Here is a 15166-nt window from a genome sequence, read left to right as displayed (position 1 = left end):
CTTTAGATTTAAAATGTATTAATTTGTTAAAACATGCAAAAAAGTGTAAAGAACAAATTAAAACCACTGTCAATATATATTGATAGATATATTGGTTAACATTTCAAATATGTATAACCAATGAACATGACTTAGGTCTTTATTGGTATTCACTTCAGAAACTTGAATCTACAGGTATAAGCAAATTTCTGTTCACAAAGGTCAAGTATGCAGGTTATGGATTAGAAGCGTGCATCTAGCTTATGGCCAAACTGTTTTTAAATGCAGAGATGTAAATTAACATCTTGAAAATATGAAAAGATGATCTACAAACTTCAATAATCAAATGTTGCTTATACCAGATGTGTGACAGCTACAGGATTCACGTGATAAGCAATAAGGTCTATAGAAATTAATACTGGTCAAAGAGAACAGGAATATTTTTACATTTCACTGAAAATACACTGCCTACTAGAATACAAAATCTAGCAGAAACTTAGAAAAAAATGAAAAAATCTAAAACCAGTTATTTAACATTTCTTATTATCTAAATAACAGTATAACATTAAAAAGAAACTGCACCCATATTTTAATTGTTAATGTCAGTTAATGAAGTTATCTAAAAATGAAATGCAATAAAAAAGCTTCAAACTCCAAATGAAAAGTCTGCAAGGCTCAGATTAAAATGTGGAATGTTTCAGATGAAAGTAATGAAAATACAGTTGTTTTTGTTCTTTATTGACTAGAATAAAAACTTTTGACATTTCTTTGAAGCTTAGAAGTACTAAATTTCATTTCTTTGAATAGTTCTACATATCTTTTCTTTTTTTAGTGGTGCAAGTTGTCTTAACACATTGCTCACCAATAGTTTTATTGCTGGTTTTACCCAGTGGCCAGATAAGTTTCTACTGAACGGGTACAAAAAAACGTTTTACAAAGTATCATACTTTAAAAAGATATTAGCTTGTAAGGACATGTAATAAATAACTTCAAAATGCAATGGGTATTTAATTTTAAGGCTTGCCTTTCACATTTATGTAAAAAACACTGTGTAATATGAAAATACGAGAATGCTTATGATCCGCCCGCAATGTGTTAAGTAGCTTACGAAGTCAGTACCTACAAAGTACTTGTCTGTTACCATTCTGATAAAACAAAAATTCTTCATTAACTTAACCTCAAATGTTTTTGCTATAACACTTAACACAAGAATAGACATCTATTATTTTTCCACTAAAACAAAGGAGTACAGTAGTTTTCTTCTCATTATTAGTGTCGTATCTAAAAAGGTCAACATTAAAAATGAACTATTACTTTCTTTGAAATCATTAAGCTTCTTGCACATCTTAAACTTCCTTCTTCTTGTGTTCTGCCAATTTATTCAGAAATTTCTTAAATTTCTGATAATGAGGAAGGCTGCTGCAATGAGTATCCTTTGCAACTTCTTCATTTGTGTAAAAGAGTGAACACTGCTTATGTGAAGCCCTGCTGTGGGAATCACATGGTCCATGCCAACAGGAAACAGGGACCTTGGGTTGATGTGGCCCAATGCTATGCTCATCAGGGATTGGATAGTCATCCTTCTTTCCATCACTGTGGCTGCCTGCATCTTCACTTGTGTCTTTGCTGGGATCATCCGCATCCTCAGCAGATTCAGTGCCTGGTCCTGTCTTTTCCTCATTTTTAATTCCATTTTCCAGCACTGTTTCATTTTGTTGATCAGGTTCCTTGATCTTTTCCATCTTAATTTCAACCACTTGTCACCAGATTTAAATGCCAGGCCTGATTTATGAAGTTTCTGATGGTTTGAATCTTCCTTGTCCAGCCTCATTTAGAGAGTGACAAAGCCTTCCATGCTCCCTGGGAAACGATGCTTTTTAAGCTTTTTCTTTGCAGCTGAAGCACTCGCATCTCCACCTTTTTTCACAGCTTTGTCCGAGGTTCCTTTTTCCCATCAGAAGTCACATCATCCAAATGAGCAGGATCTCATCGCTCCTGCACTGCCACTTTCTAGCAGTGCTGCTGCTGCTGCTGCTGCACCTACCAGTAGCTCACCTTGGGGTTTGAGAAGCATGCTTGGTTCTTATTCTGCCTGGTCATCTTTTGTGTCCTTTTCACCATCGTCACCTGACTTCTCTCCTTGTTCTTTCATTTTATTTTACTATTCTTATTTTTTAATCCTTACCCGAGGATATTTTTCCATTGATTTTTAGGGAGAGTGGGTGAGAGAGGGAAAGACAGAGAGAAAAGCATTGATGTGAGAGAAACACATCTATTGGTTGCCTTCTTCATGCGCCCTGACAAGGGCCCAGACAGGGGAGGAGCCTACAACTGAGTTATGTGCCCTTGACTGGAATCCAACCCGGGACCCTTCAGTACTCGGGCTGATGTCCTATTCATTGAGTCAAACCGACTAGGGCCTCTTCTTATTCTTTATCTTCAGTTGTATGTTCAGTCTTCTGGGAACCATCAGTTTTGGATTTCTTTTTTCTTTTTCTTTCTTTCTTTTCTTTTTTTTAAAATATATTTTATTGATTTTTTACAGAGAGGAAGGGAGAGGGATAGAGAGTTAGAAACATCGATGAGAGAGAGTCATCGATCAGCTGCCTCTTGCACACCCCCTACTGGGGATATGCCTGCAACCAAGGTACATGCCCTTGACTGGAATCGAACCCAGGACCTTTCAGTCCCCAAGCCGATACTATCCATTGAGCTAAACCGGTTTCGGCCAGTTTTAGATTTCTTACCACTTGGAGACTCTCAGCCATCTGGAGAATAAGATCTTTTTTGGGACATCTTTTTTCAGTAAGTCAATGCCTCTGTTAGGAATCCTTGGTACCAATTTTTTGTATTTCTTAGGCCAACTTTCACACATCTCCTCTGAAACCAAAGGGCCTTTTGCAAATAGTGGTCGGCCATTGCCATTGCATCTTCCCTTGTCTCCATCTCAATAAAGGCCTGACTTTTCATCCTCATCAGTATATAATTATTTATTTTCCCATAAGGCTTAGCAAGCTTAAGGACAACACTGTCAGAACAGCCAGAGTGAGGTAAGTTGCTGAGATGTATCACACGTCTAAGCTCCTGCTTCTGATCAAGCTTCTGGCCTGGCTTCCCTTCAGGCTTCTCTATTCTTTTATACTTCTGGGATAAATGGACTCTCGCTGGCTTGCCAAATGCTAATGCTGGTGTGGCTGTATAATAATCCCCTGCAGCCTGAGCATCTTCTGTGGTTGCCATTTCAATAAATGCCTCATCAATTTTATTTAAAATCAGATGAATTAAAATGACTCCAAGTGGTTCCACCAGCTGTAATAATTGATAGCTCACATTTTCCCCTCGTTGGAAGTCCACAATGTGTACAACTTGGCGAGTTTCCATTCTGCCTTTTGGCATGTGTCTTGGTCCTTGCAGGTTCCCATTTCCAGCACCCAGGTTTCCTCTTGGTCTGACTGCTGGTTTCCCCAAGATGAAATGAGGGAGGTGGAGGACCCCAAATTCCTGGCACTGTGTTTGTAGAGAGTTGCACCAGGAAGGGATAACCCATTGTGGGTCCTGTATCATTGTCAGGGTTCCATTCTGGATAGATTTCCAGAAGCAGCTAGCATTGGCGACTGTAACTTGCTCCATTGCTATGTTGACTCTACTCCTTATTAGAATGAATCAAAAAATCACATATACACACAGATGGGGATAACCTTTCAGTAAGAGTCCACGGGAGTCTTAAATATTGCTATTTGGAGGAATGACCTTTTTTTTCTTTTTTTTTTTTTTTTTCTCAAAGAGGAATCTTTCTTGTAAGGGGCCAGAACCATGTCTCATTCTCTCATACTCACTGTCAAATTTATGATAGTTATGCAAGTTCTCACCAAAAAAGGAATCATCCCTATACCTTTCTCCATCTCTTAATAATCCATTCTGTCATAATAACCAGATACTGAGAAGAACTTCCATGGTCATCATCAAGCACTGGGTTGAGACGAGGACCACAATCATCAAAACTATCTCTGCTAAAGTGCATTTTTTCCTTCCCAGTCACCCCAAGGCACCCTGTATATAGGCTCTCCCTTTTAATTTGTAGAAAGATTTGGGGAAAATTCTAAGGAGTTATCTTGTCCTCTGGATAACGACTCAGTTCATTAAGTCTCTAGCAAACAGACCAAAGCTGTACAAAATGTCACTGGCCTGGCCTGCACCCCCACAGTGTTGAGAAGACAGAGGGAGTGAACCTGCACTTCCCATGTTGCAGTCTGACAATTATGGGAAGAAGCACTAGCAGAAGACAGTGCACTATGAGCTCCTTGCTGATTCAATGAAAAGATCATTCCAAGATTCGTTAAACTAGCATCCTTCCAAGAGATGCTGGCATACGTAAAGTCGGGGTAGCAGCAACAAGAAGGCATAATTCGGCTGCAGACAGGTCATGCCCCTGACCCTGCTCATCCCTGTAAGAGACAACTGCTGGAAGGACTTGGACACTGTAGAACTAACTCTTGTCTAGTTTACAGATTAAAAATATTTTAAATTATTTCATTTTTTAAAGATGGACAAAAAGAAAGCTCACACTAGAAAACTAGGTTAACTGTGTTTCAAAATATGGTAATGCCAAGAAAAATGAGCAGTAAGGACTGTGGAATCTTCTTCAAGCTGAGAACCAGCAGACAAGTTTTAAGGAAAAGGAGAGGTACCTCTCTCCTAGCACCTGGGGACGCAGAGGATTGTGGGAGCAATGGCACTCTGGAATATTGTTCAGAAATATATTAGGAACTGATTCTCTTTCCCTTCCCTTTGAGGAAAATATTTAGATTTCTGTGCATCCAGACCTCTTTCAAGATCTATTAAACACTAACATCAGTGGGAAGATGCACTTCCGTTATTGCGTGCCTCTCATTTTGCAGAGTGCCATGGTGGAGAACCTGAGTACTATTTAATATTTCATTTCACAAATGTACACCGAGTACTTTCTACTGTGAGTCACTGGAAGCTTTTATTAGGGTAAAAATGAAGTCCCTTCCATTTGTGTGGGAGGGCTGTGGAGACTGGATGATTGATGGGAAGTGAAACCTGAAGCCGGGAAGACTGGTTCGGAGGTAATTCAATGGAACCTGACCAAGGCAGTGGCAATGGGAGTACAAATGAGGGAATGGGTTGGGAAACTTTTTTTCCAGTTGACAGAGTGTTTGTTGGTGGGATAGATAAAAGAAAGAGCTAATTGAAAGGGGATTAAAGAACTTTTTTTGTGTCATTAAATGAACAATGGTGGGACTACTAGAAATAATAAATCCAGAAAGGCAGATGGTCAGTAGAGAAAGACCACAGCTTAGATTCAAATGACTCTGAGGGCCATGATAAGAGACTTCCCATGGAAGGTGCTTGTTGGCATCTGGGCTCTGTGGGATAATGGGTAGATTAATATAATGGCATGGGTTCATCCAGTTAAATGCAGAAAGATACAGGGCAGGGATATTGAAGCTCTCCTGCCAATTCCTGTTGCTGAGATTGGTATAAATAAGTGAATTTTGAGTAAAATATCTTGTAATAAAGAATTACTCTGTTGTAACTATTATTACTTTGTGGAAAATACCCGAGAACCTAATGAAGTGATCAAGAGTTATTATCTACTACATGCAAATTTGCATATCCAAATAATCACATGGATTGGCTTCAATGAAGAATCTTTCCCCTGTTTTCTTTAAAAAATGTCTCTAAAATATATTTTTATTGATTTCAGAGAGGAAGGGAGAGGGAGAGAGACATATTAAGGTCAGTGATGAGAGAGAATCATTGATCAGCTACCTTCCCCCACTGGGGAATGAGCCTGCAACCAGGGCATGTGCCCTTGAAAAGGAATCAAACCATAACGTCCTGGTTCATAGGTGGACGCTTGACCACTGAGCCATGCCATCTGAATAAAAGCACCCCGGACCGAACTGGCAACCCAGGTATGTGCCCTGGCCAGGAATTGAACCTGCAACCTTTTGATGTACAGTATGATGCTCCAACCAACTGAGCCACACCAGCCAGGGCTCATCTGTTTTCAATGTTAGATCTGATACAATTGCAGATATGAGGAGGCAAAGTTTGTGTCCATCCCAGGTTCAGATTGAGCACTTTCCCTTTCTGAGTCCCTCTAGCTTGCCCACTGAAAACGGATCTACAGGAGAAGAAAACTGTAACCCTGCAATGCTTCTGTTATTCTTCTTGAGAGTGGAGCAAATGGGATTGTCTCAGTAGAGACCAAGTTCTTAGAGGGATTGGGAGGACTTAGACAGGAGGGAGATTTTTTATTAGGTTCTCCAGAGGTGAGGAGGGGAATTTACCCAAGATTATAGCCAGGAGACCTCATGCTTTGAGTTGTTTTCTAAGGACCTGGGAGCTGCAGGTCTGATTACCTGCAGGCAGAAGAGCTGCCTCATTCATGCCTGTGTTCACCTTGGTTGCCATCTCATTCAGACTCAGCACCTGGAGCCTCTCCTCATTCTGGATATGACCTTATTGGGCCATTATGTCCATAGTCCCCAGCATATGCAGAGACTACACTGCCCAGTTTCCCCCTCCCACAAGGTAGACAGGTGGCGATTAAATTTGGGTGAAGGTTTGGAAAGGAAATGGAGAATGGGGGCAAAGTGAAGAAGATGGATAGTTCATTGGGAATGAGGATGAGATTTGGAAATGAAAATCTAGCAAGAACAATACCCAGGAGTCCTTACAGCCAGGACCCCAAAATCTGTCACAGCACAGTCTTTAAATTCTAAACTGGCATTTACGGAAAATGCCCTGATCTTAGTAGGTGATTAGTGCATGGAGCAGAATCCCAGATGAGGAATTTCAGATCAGGAACAAGATACTAAGACAGACGTAAGAAATGGGAACATGCAAGCTCAAAAGATGCTTAGGAGCAAGAGTTTGGTATAGAGGACCAAGATGTTGCATGAAGGTTATTTCAAGGACAGTGATGATGCTGAGCTTCAGAAAATGAAGCTAGAACTGGTTAATTACTATTTCTTGGCAGAGGCTTTGGCTCCGATAAGGAAAGGAGGAGGGATGTGAAAGCTGGGAATCAGTTTGGATCTCAAAACTACTAACGTGTTGTTACTGTTTAGACTTCAGTTTCCAATTGCTATTGCTAGTACATAAAAAATACTGAAATCTGTGTATTGGTCCTATAATCTGTGGCTTTATAAACTCACTGATTGTCCTAGGAACTCTGCTTCTCTGGTTTTTGATTCTATAGGACATTCTGAATAGATAATCATACAATTTATGTATAATGATAGTTTAATTTTTTCCTGTCTTCTAACCTATATGCTTCTCTCTTTCCTTTGCCTTGTGGGTGTGATGTTGAATAAAGGCAAGTGAACATCTTTATTTTCCTATAGTTTGGAGAAAACAGTCAGCCCTTACCATAAAATAAGATTTTTGCTGTCATTTTAAAATTTTTATCAGACTACTTGAAGTGCCTATCCATTTCTAGTTTGCTAAGAGGATGTTTATTTGTTTGTTTTATTATGAATATATGTGGAAGTTTATAAAATGCCATATGCATATTTTGAAAAGATCTTATGGTTTTTTCCTTTAGTCTGTCTATATGATAAACTATATTGGTTGACTTTTGAATATTGGGTCAGCCTCTCATTTCCAGGGTCTCTCCATGCACCCATTTGGTTACAGCATATTAGATTTTCTATATCTTGCTATGTTTAATATGTTATGTCTTATTTAAAATTTTTCTTTGTTCATGAGGGATACTGGTCTGTAGTGTTCTGATCTTATGTCTCTGTATTTGGTATTGATGTAATACTGGCAAAACAAAAGTATATTTTGGCAAGGATATTGTCTATAGTTGGTATTTTTTCCTTCTTAAATGTTTGGGAGAATTCACTACCAAACCTTCTGGACCTGGATCATCTTTGTTATAATGTCAGACAAATGTTTGAAAAATGTACCTATTATGTATCTGTAGTATTTGGTAAAGTTCTCATGCATTTTCTCAAATTCTGTAACATTTTTATTACCTCTGCAGCAATTTTTGGCTTAGGTTAACATGAGGTATTGATGGAAGGAAGGATCAATAAGCAGGTTTGATGTAAAGTAGACACTGCTTTGTTAATATTCTTAATATTTTACTGGGAACTATGAAAATGTCTGGTAGAAAAGCTAAACTTGTAGTTAAAGACAAGGTGAAGTTGGGACCTTAGACTAAGTCACATTGAACCCAAGTTTTCTTATCTGAAAAGTAGATATAATACATTATTAAATACAGTACATCAGAGTCTTCTGAAATTATGCCTAATTTATAAATTACCTAATTGGTCAGGTTTTCAGGGTGATGAACACACAATACAATAGATGGATGATGTATTTAGAACTGTGTACCTGAAACCCATTGGATTTTATTAACCAACTAGAGGCCTGATGCACTAATTTGTGCATGGGTGGGGTCCCTCTTGGTGGCCTGCAGGGATAGGGCCAAAACCTGCGGTACAATGCTTCCTGCAGCTCCTACCTGCCACTCTTGCTTATCCCGGTCCCACTGTGCCTGCCGTGGGCTCATGCCCAATCAGTCCCAATTGGGAGAGGTTTGCACTGCCACAGCAGTGCTCGCCAGTCATGAGCCCAAAGGGAGTGGCCTGCAGGATCTGGCTGAAACCAGCTCTTTGACATCCCCTGAGGGGTCCCAGATTTTGAGAGGGCGCAGGCCAAGCTGAGGGACACCACTGGTGCATGATCAGCCTGCGGAGGGACAGTGGGAGGGTTCCAGGGTGTGCCTGGCCCATCTAGCTCAGTCCCTGTCAGCCAGTCCCCAGCAGCAAGCTAACCTTCTGGTCAAAGCATCTGCCCCCTGGTGGTTGGTGCACATCATAGTGAGCAGTTGAGCATATCATTAGCATATTATGCTTTGATTGGTTGTTCTGTTGTTTTGCCGTTCAATCTATTTACATATTACCCTTTTATTATATAGGATGTCACCCCAATAAATTCAATAAAAATAAACATTCATTTTTCATCAAGTTAAAACGTATCAAAGATTTAAGTTATATATCTGTGAGAGAAGTAACTAGTTGTTCATCAAAATAAGTATTTCCTTTGTTTTCTGGGTTTGTTACACCCCCCCCCCCCAAAAAAAAAAAAAAAAAAAAAAAAAAGGTATTAGGGGCTGGATTCTAGCCAGTGTCTGCATGTCACTCCTATTCTGTCTCCAAGGCCTGAATGTGATCATCCTTGTTTCCCTCCCCTTCAGTCTGGTGGGGATGGACACAGTAAGTGACCTTGAACTTGGGTCCCTGAATTAGTCCATGGAGGAGACTTGCCCTGCCAACAGGCTCACCTGTCCAGTACTGTCATGTAAAGAACAAAATAATCTACATCGTTTGGACCATTTGGGGATTCATTTGTCACAATAGCTACTGTTCCCCTAATTTGTACAGTTCAGTGGGATGAGAGTTCTTTCTTAACAGTACTCTAATTTTCTTATTAGGAATAATGAATGCTCACATTTGAACAATCCCAAGGTGGCACAGAAGTATTCCATGTTAGAGGGGACACAATTTGTGATTCCCAATCAAAAGTAAGAACAGAAATCACTGAGAAGAGTTGGCCAGTCAGGTGAAAGATTTCGGCGAAAGACATTTGTGTTTGTTTGTGTTTGTTTGTTTGTTCAACAACAGGCATTGTTATCCAAGTAACCCTCCCGAGTGGGGCATTTCATGTGGTGATGTTTTGTGTCCCTAGAAATGTCAGATCCCCCTATCCCCCACCTTAACTATGTAAGACACAGGTGTGAACAGTGTTGAGTTAGGACTTGCTAAGTGACTACTGGGGAAACCAGTAGAATTTATGTGTTAAGAGTAATTGGAACCATCAGCAATATGGCTCACCAACAAGTTCCATAATTCTACTTTAATGCCAAAAACAGTTGCACACATTTAAACATGGGCCCACAGTACTTTAGAAACAGCCATCAGTAACGAGCATGCAGAGGTAATAGGTTCTCGTGCCTTCTGTGACGGGGAGGGGCTGGTTCAGCTTCATTCTGGCCTGCCAGCAGCTGCATTAATCATTGTCCCTCGTCTGCTTTCATGGCTACGACTTGACAAGGGTTTTCTCTCACCTTGAAACACTGCTCGTGGTGGAGAGTTGCTTTGCCATAGTCCCACAGTCTTCACAAACCCTACGGAGTGAAGGTAAATTGCTTTTTATTCTAAATTCTGGTATATTTTTGAAAAATAGTTTTGAAATCACAGATTTGATTCCCCTCCTGGTATTGAACGATCACAAATAAATATATTTTTACATCACTTTCCTTGAGTAAGCTTTATGATTTTATCCTCAGCAACAGGACTGATTCCATAAGCAGCGGACCCTAGGCAGTGAGCGGATACACTATTAATTTTTATTGCTGAAGTTTCCTTTATGTACTATTTCATATAACGATGTTACTCACATTTTTATGGTGAGATTGGCAGACCTGAAAAATCTAGCCCCTCAAAGCGTGCTGAGAAAGCCGGGCTGTTTGGAAGTCAGCAGTGCGCAGGAGTGAGAGACTTGGATCTTGCACCAGGTCATTACGTGAGACATCTCGAGCCAGAGAAGGATGGCCACGTAGGTGGGTGCTGGCTTAGCTGTCTGATCAATCGCACACAATTGGAAAGGTTCCACGATGCTACTAACATCTGCTTTTCCGGAACTAGTTGGACAATTCAGCCTTTTCGTTGTTCGAGTGAACAGTACAGGCCTGAGTTACCTCCAGAATAGAACCTTAAAATTGCTCTGACCTGTGGCTGTGCTACATTGGAGGGAAGCAGCTGACCATTCCGGCAGAATGGACAAATTAGAAAAAGAGCACACGTAAGAAAAACAAGATGCTCTCATTCCAGTGGACGGGCACACGCAGGCCCTCACCTCCAAGACCAGCTAGCTGGTCGCTAATGTTGACATTGTGTTAATTGACAAGAACACAGAACCTCCCCTCCCAGGCTCACTCAATGGGTAACCCAGTGCTCTCAACTCATGCTCCCTCACCTTTGACAATAACATGTCCTACATGGGACATGGAAGGATGATGGGTACCATTTAACACTGCATGGAATGATTGCACATCCTTTGAAAGACTCTGTGATGTCTATTTGACCAATATTTAGTGAGGGCTTGTGTGAAGACTTCATGGAAATACAAATGCAGGCCGTGCCCACACGAGCTTATTAGAGAAACAAGGTCCTATTATTAAAAATACAGAAGCAATAATTGATAATTCTGCAAAAGCTGTTTGAAATCTGTTCAGGGCTACATACTAAGTGACTGGTGTGGGCAGGCCAAGGTGGGGTAGCCCAGTGTATGCTGGGATGGTTTGGGAGTTCTATGGGCATTGGCTTAGCCTTCAAAGGTCAGGTAGTGTTAAGCAATAGAGAACACAAAAGGCTCTTATCTTTACCTCCCTGAGGCAGCCGGTGACCACCAAGGGCATGCAGAGAGGAAGACAGAGTCGAGGCTAGTCTCTGAGAGTTCTTCATGGAGATGGAAGGTAGGGCCTGGACCTCTTCCAAAATTTATGGCAAACATAAGATAACAAAAAACAATAATTGCAAACAATCTACAAAACGTCTGCAAAGGTTGCTGGACATAACTCCACAGTAGACACTTTTGAAATAGCTCCAGTGGGATATTGTTTATAGACCATTAAGTGTGATGTTCTTGTGGCCTTTGTAGGCATGCTTTACCAGGTTGAAAAAGTTTCCTTTCTCTTAGTTTGTTGAAAAAAAAGTTTTTTTTAAATCATGAAAAAGCTAGATTTTGTGAAATCCTTTTTCTGTGTCTATTGAGATGATCCTGTGGTTTTGTTCCTTTTCTGTTGACAAAGTGTATTAAACTAACATTTTCAAATGTTGAATCAACATTGGATTTCTGGGATAAATCTCACTTAGTCCTAATATATAATTCTTCTCATACACAGCTTTTATAAACTGGATTCAGTTTACTAGTAACTTGTTGAGGTTGTTTTTGTGTATATTCACGAGAAATGTGGGGGCATACTTTTCTTGTGGTATCTTTATTTTGGTATCAGAATAATTCGCACTTCACTATTTGGCACAACTCACTGGTAAAGCCATTTGGGCATGGGTTTAGAATTATCAGAAGATTTTGATTATTTATTCCATCTCTTTAGTTGTTATTGTATATTCTGATTTTATATTTTTTCTTGAGTCAGGTTTGGCAGTATGTTTTCTAGTAATATGTTCTTCTCATGAGATTTTTATCTGATTTGTTGGCATACAGAGCTTCACAGTGTCCATTTATCTCTTTTACTCATGTAAGGTTCTTAGGGTTGCCTCTTCTTTCACTACTGGTTGTAATTTGAATCTTCTATCTTTTTTTCTTGGTCAGTTTACTTAAGTGTTCTTACTTTTGTTAATCTTTTCAAAGAACCAACTTTTAGCTTCATGATATTCTTTACTGTTTTTTTTTATTCCCAATTACTTTAATTATTGTAGCAAAGTATTAGCATAAGCCATGCATTATTTAAGCACTTTTTATTTTAGTAACCCTCTCTTCAGCCCTTTGATGTTGGTTCTATAAATATTCACATGTTACATATGATGAAATTGAAGAAAAGAGATGTTGAATAACATGTCCCAGGTCACACAGCTAATACTTGATCCAGCCAGGGTTTAAATCTCTGGAGTTTGGCCTTGGCACTTATGCTCTCAATCTTTTCCTGTACATTATAAAATTATTTGTAACAGTACTGTTTGTAATAATGAATCACAGATGTTAAATTGAGTGTGATAGAATTATGTATATTTGACATGGAAATATGTATGCATAATATATATTTGCATCTGCAAAAATGCATGCTGAATATGTTAATACAAGCAATGAGGGAAAGAAAGCAGCTTAGTAGAGAATATTTTTAATGTAATTTACTTTGCATCAAAATAAATCCCTTTATTTATAATTGCATAGACAAAGTTCTGAAAGGATACTTAATGGAAATTTTAACAAAGGTTGACTCTTCTCTTTATTTTTAATGCTGTGACTACAGGAAATATTCACTATTTACATTTATATAGTCTAGACATTTTTCAAAGGGATGTGTTATTCTTTATACTGTAATGAGAAATATGAAGATATGTATCATAGGTTGATTTCCTTGAAAAGTGATTGAAAAGAGAAAAAAAGTACTTAATGGTTGAAGAAATGTAAAATCCTTATTAGTACATTAGGACTCTAGTAATTCCTAAATATTATTATAACAGTGGCTAGTGACTCTGAGGTATGTACATTCAAACTTTGGATGATAAATAATTGTAGAGAATTATGTGAGTAATTAAATCAATGTTTGCATATATCTTTCTATTGTCTGTAAGATTAAGTTATTTTTAAATATATTTTATTGATTTTTTACAGAGAGGAAGGGAGAGGGGTAGAGAGCTAGAAACATCGATGAGAGAGGAACATCGACCAGCTGCCTCCTGCACAACCCCTACTGGGGATGTGCCCGCAACCAACATACATGCCCTTCACCAGAATCGAACCTGGGACCTTTCAGTCCGCAGACCGACACTCTATCCATTGAGCCAAACTGGTTTTGGCAGATTAAGTTATTTTAAGAATTATCGGTAGGAAATTAGTGTGGGTTCATGCAAACAGAGAAGGTAGGTAGTGGGAGCGGGTCAGGGTAACCGGCCTCAGACCACGAGGTTTGGGACAGAGCTAGGCGGTGATAGGGCAGGAGTCAGTGGGGTTACTGCTGCAGGAGGGACCCCTGTGCAGGAAGAGGTGGCTCCAAACCCAGGTTAGCTGGCACAGAGTTGGTATCTGGGCCGTTTTCTTCAAATAACTAATATTGCACCAAGATGGAAATACTGCCTTTGGTTGAATAGTAAGTTGGTTGTATTTGACAAACATTAATTACTTGTGTATTATGTGCTGGGGACCCCACTGGGTCCTGTGGCCGAACAGAGGTTACCGGGTCGTGATATAGGTTATCCTTAGTAGTTAATAGTGTGCAGTCTCACATAAGTCTACTTTATTTTCATTAACCTACTAATAGCCTTTAGTCAGCATTTGCTCTGGCAAAACAAACAGAAAACCTAGCATTCACTAGAAAAACCAAAACTGACTTAGCAAATTAGCATTTTACATTCAGCATCGACAATGGATGTTCCACTTATTGAAGTCATTTTATGGAAACAAATCTGCTAATGGCACTCAGAATTTAATCTCTGTGCCAAGCACTTAGACGAGCACTGAGACCGAGGGCCGCACTGCAGCCTGACGCCTGCTCCTGGGGAAGGATTCTGCAGGCCAAGAGGAGGCACCCATGGGCCCCAGAATTGAAATAGGCCCAGTTCACCGTGAGAGCCTCCAGGGGCCTCTTTCCCAAATCCTTCTTTTCATTGACAATCACGTCACCAGTGTGCGCCCCTCTCTGCCCAGTAGTGGTAGGAAGGGGAGGAAGCAGGAGCTCAGACATGTAGACTGCAGTGTGTACACACATGTGTGAGGCCTGCAGAGGGCATGATGGGTCTGGGGCGGGGAGGAACGTTGGTCGGGGTCAGCAGTGGGAGTCTTCTCTGGACTCTGCAGATCTGAAGGGTGGCCTGTTCTCTGTATTAGCTCTCTGGTCCTTTACTTACCCCTGCATAAGGCCATGTTCTTCCACACCTCATCACCTGTCCGCACATTGTCCTCTTCCTCTCTCACTCCTTCTTTTTATCCGCAGTGTCTTAGTTCCCCTGTAACCAACCTTTCAGGCAAACTCCTACTTATCTTTTATTTCTCCACTTAATGGTACCTGCTCAGAGAGGTTTCCTTGACAGCATCCATGCCAACGTTGTCAGTTCCTTCTGCCACAAACTCTGAAAACCCCAGGCCACATGCTCCAAGCGCAGGTGCTTACCTCATACCTGTACCAGCCTCTAGACTGAGTTCCATGTGGTTGGTGTGATGTCTGCTTTATTGATAGCTGCTTCCTTATCACCTGGGATAGTGCTGCCATAGTAAACATTTATTAGATGATGAATAAATGAACAAATAAAAGACAGATGAGTAATCGCAATCTCTTCATGAAATCACCATTTCCCCACTTTGTTATTGTGGGAGGTTATTTTATTTTGTATGCAATGGAGGTGCCCTTTCTGACTTTGGAAATTGGGGAATGGGTCAGTTACTGCTGATTTTGAAGATG

General features: G+C 40.1%; 1 pseudogene across 1 annotated transcript; it reads right to left on the bottom strand.

The window, feature by feature from the left end:
* Positions 1-1325: 1325 nt before the first annotated feature.
* On the bottom strand, positions 1326-8533 carry LOC311611784 (matrin-3-like; annotated as a pseudogene). Its single transcript has 4 exons — positions 8486-8533; positions 2682-4476; positions 1853-2124; positions 1326-1721 (listed from the first exon to the last, which is right to left on the bottom strand). The product of its transcript is annotated as a matrin-3-like (transcript).
* Between the last annotated feature and the right edge of the window lie 6633 nt (positions 8534-15166).

This window comes from Pipistrellus hanaki (genome assembly GCF_964339955.1).
Source record: "Pipistrellus hanaki genome assembly, chromosome: 17".
Classification (NCBI taxonomy): domain Eukaryota; kingdom Metazoa; phylum Chordata; class Mammalia; order Chiroptera; family Vespertilionidae; genus Pipistrellus; species Pipistrellus hanaki.
Note: the sequence above shows the minus strand (reverse complement) of the source record. Positions and strands in the feature narration are given on the sequence as shown.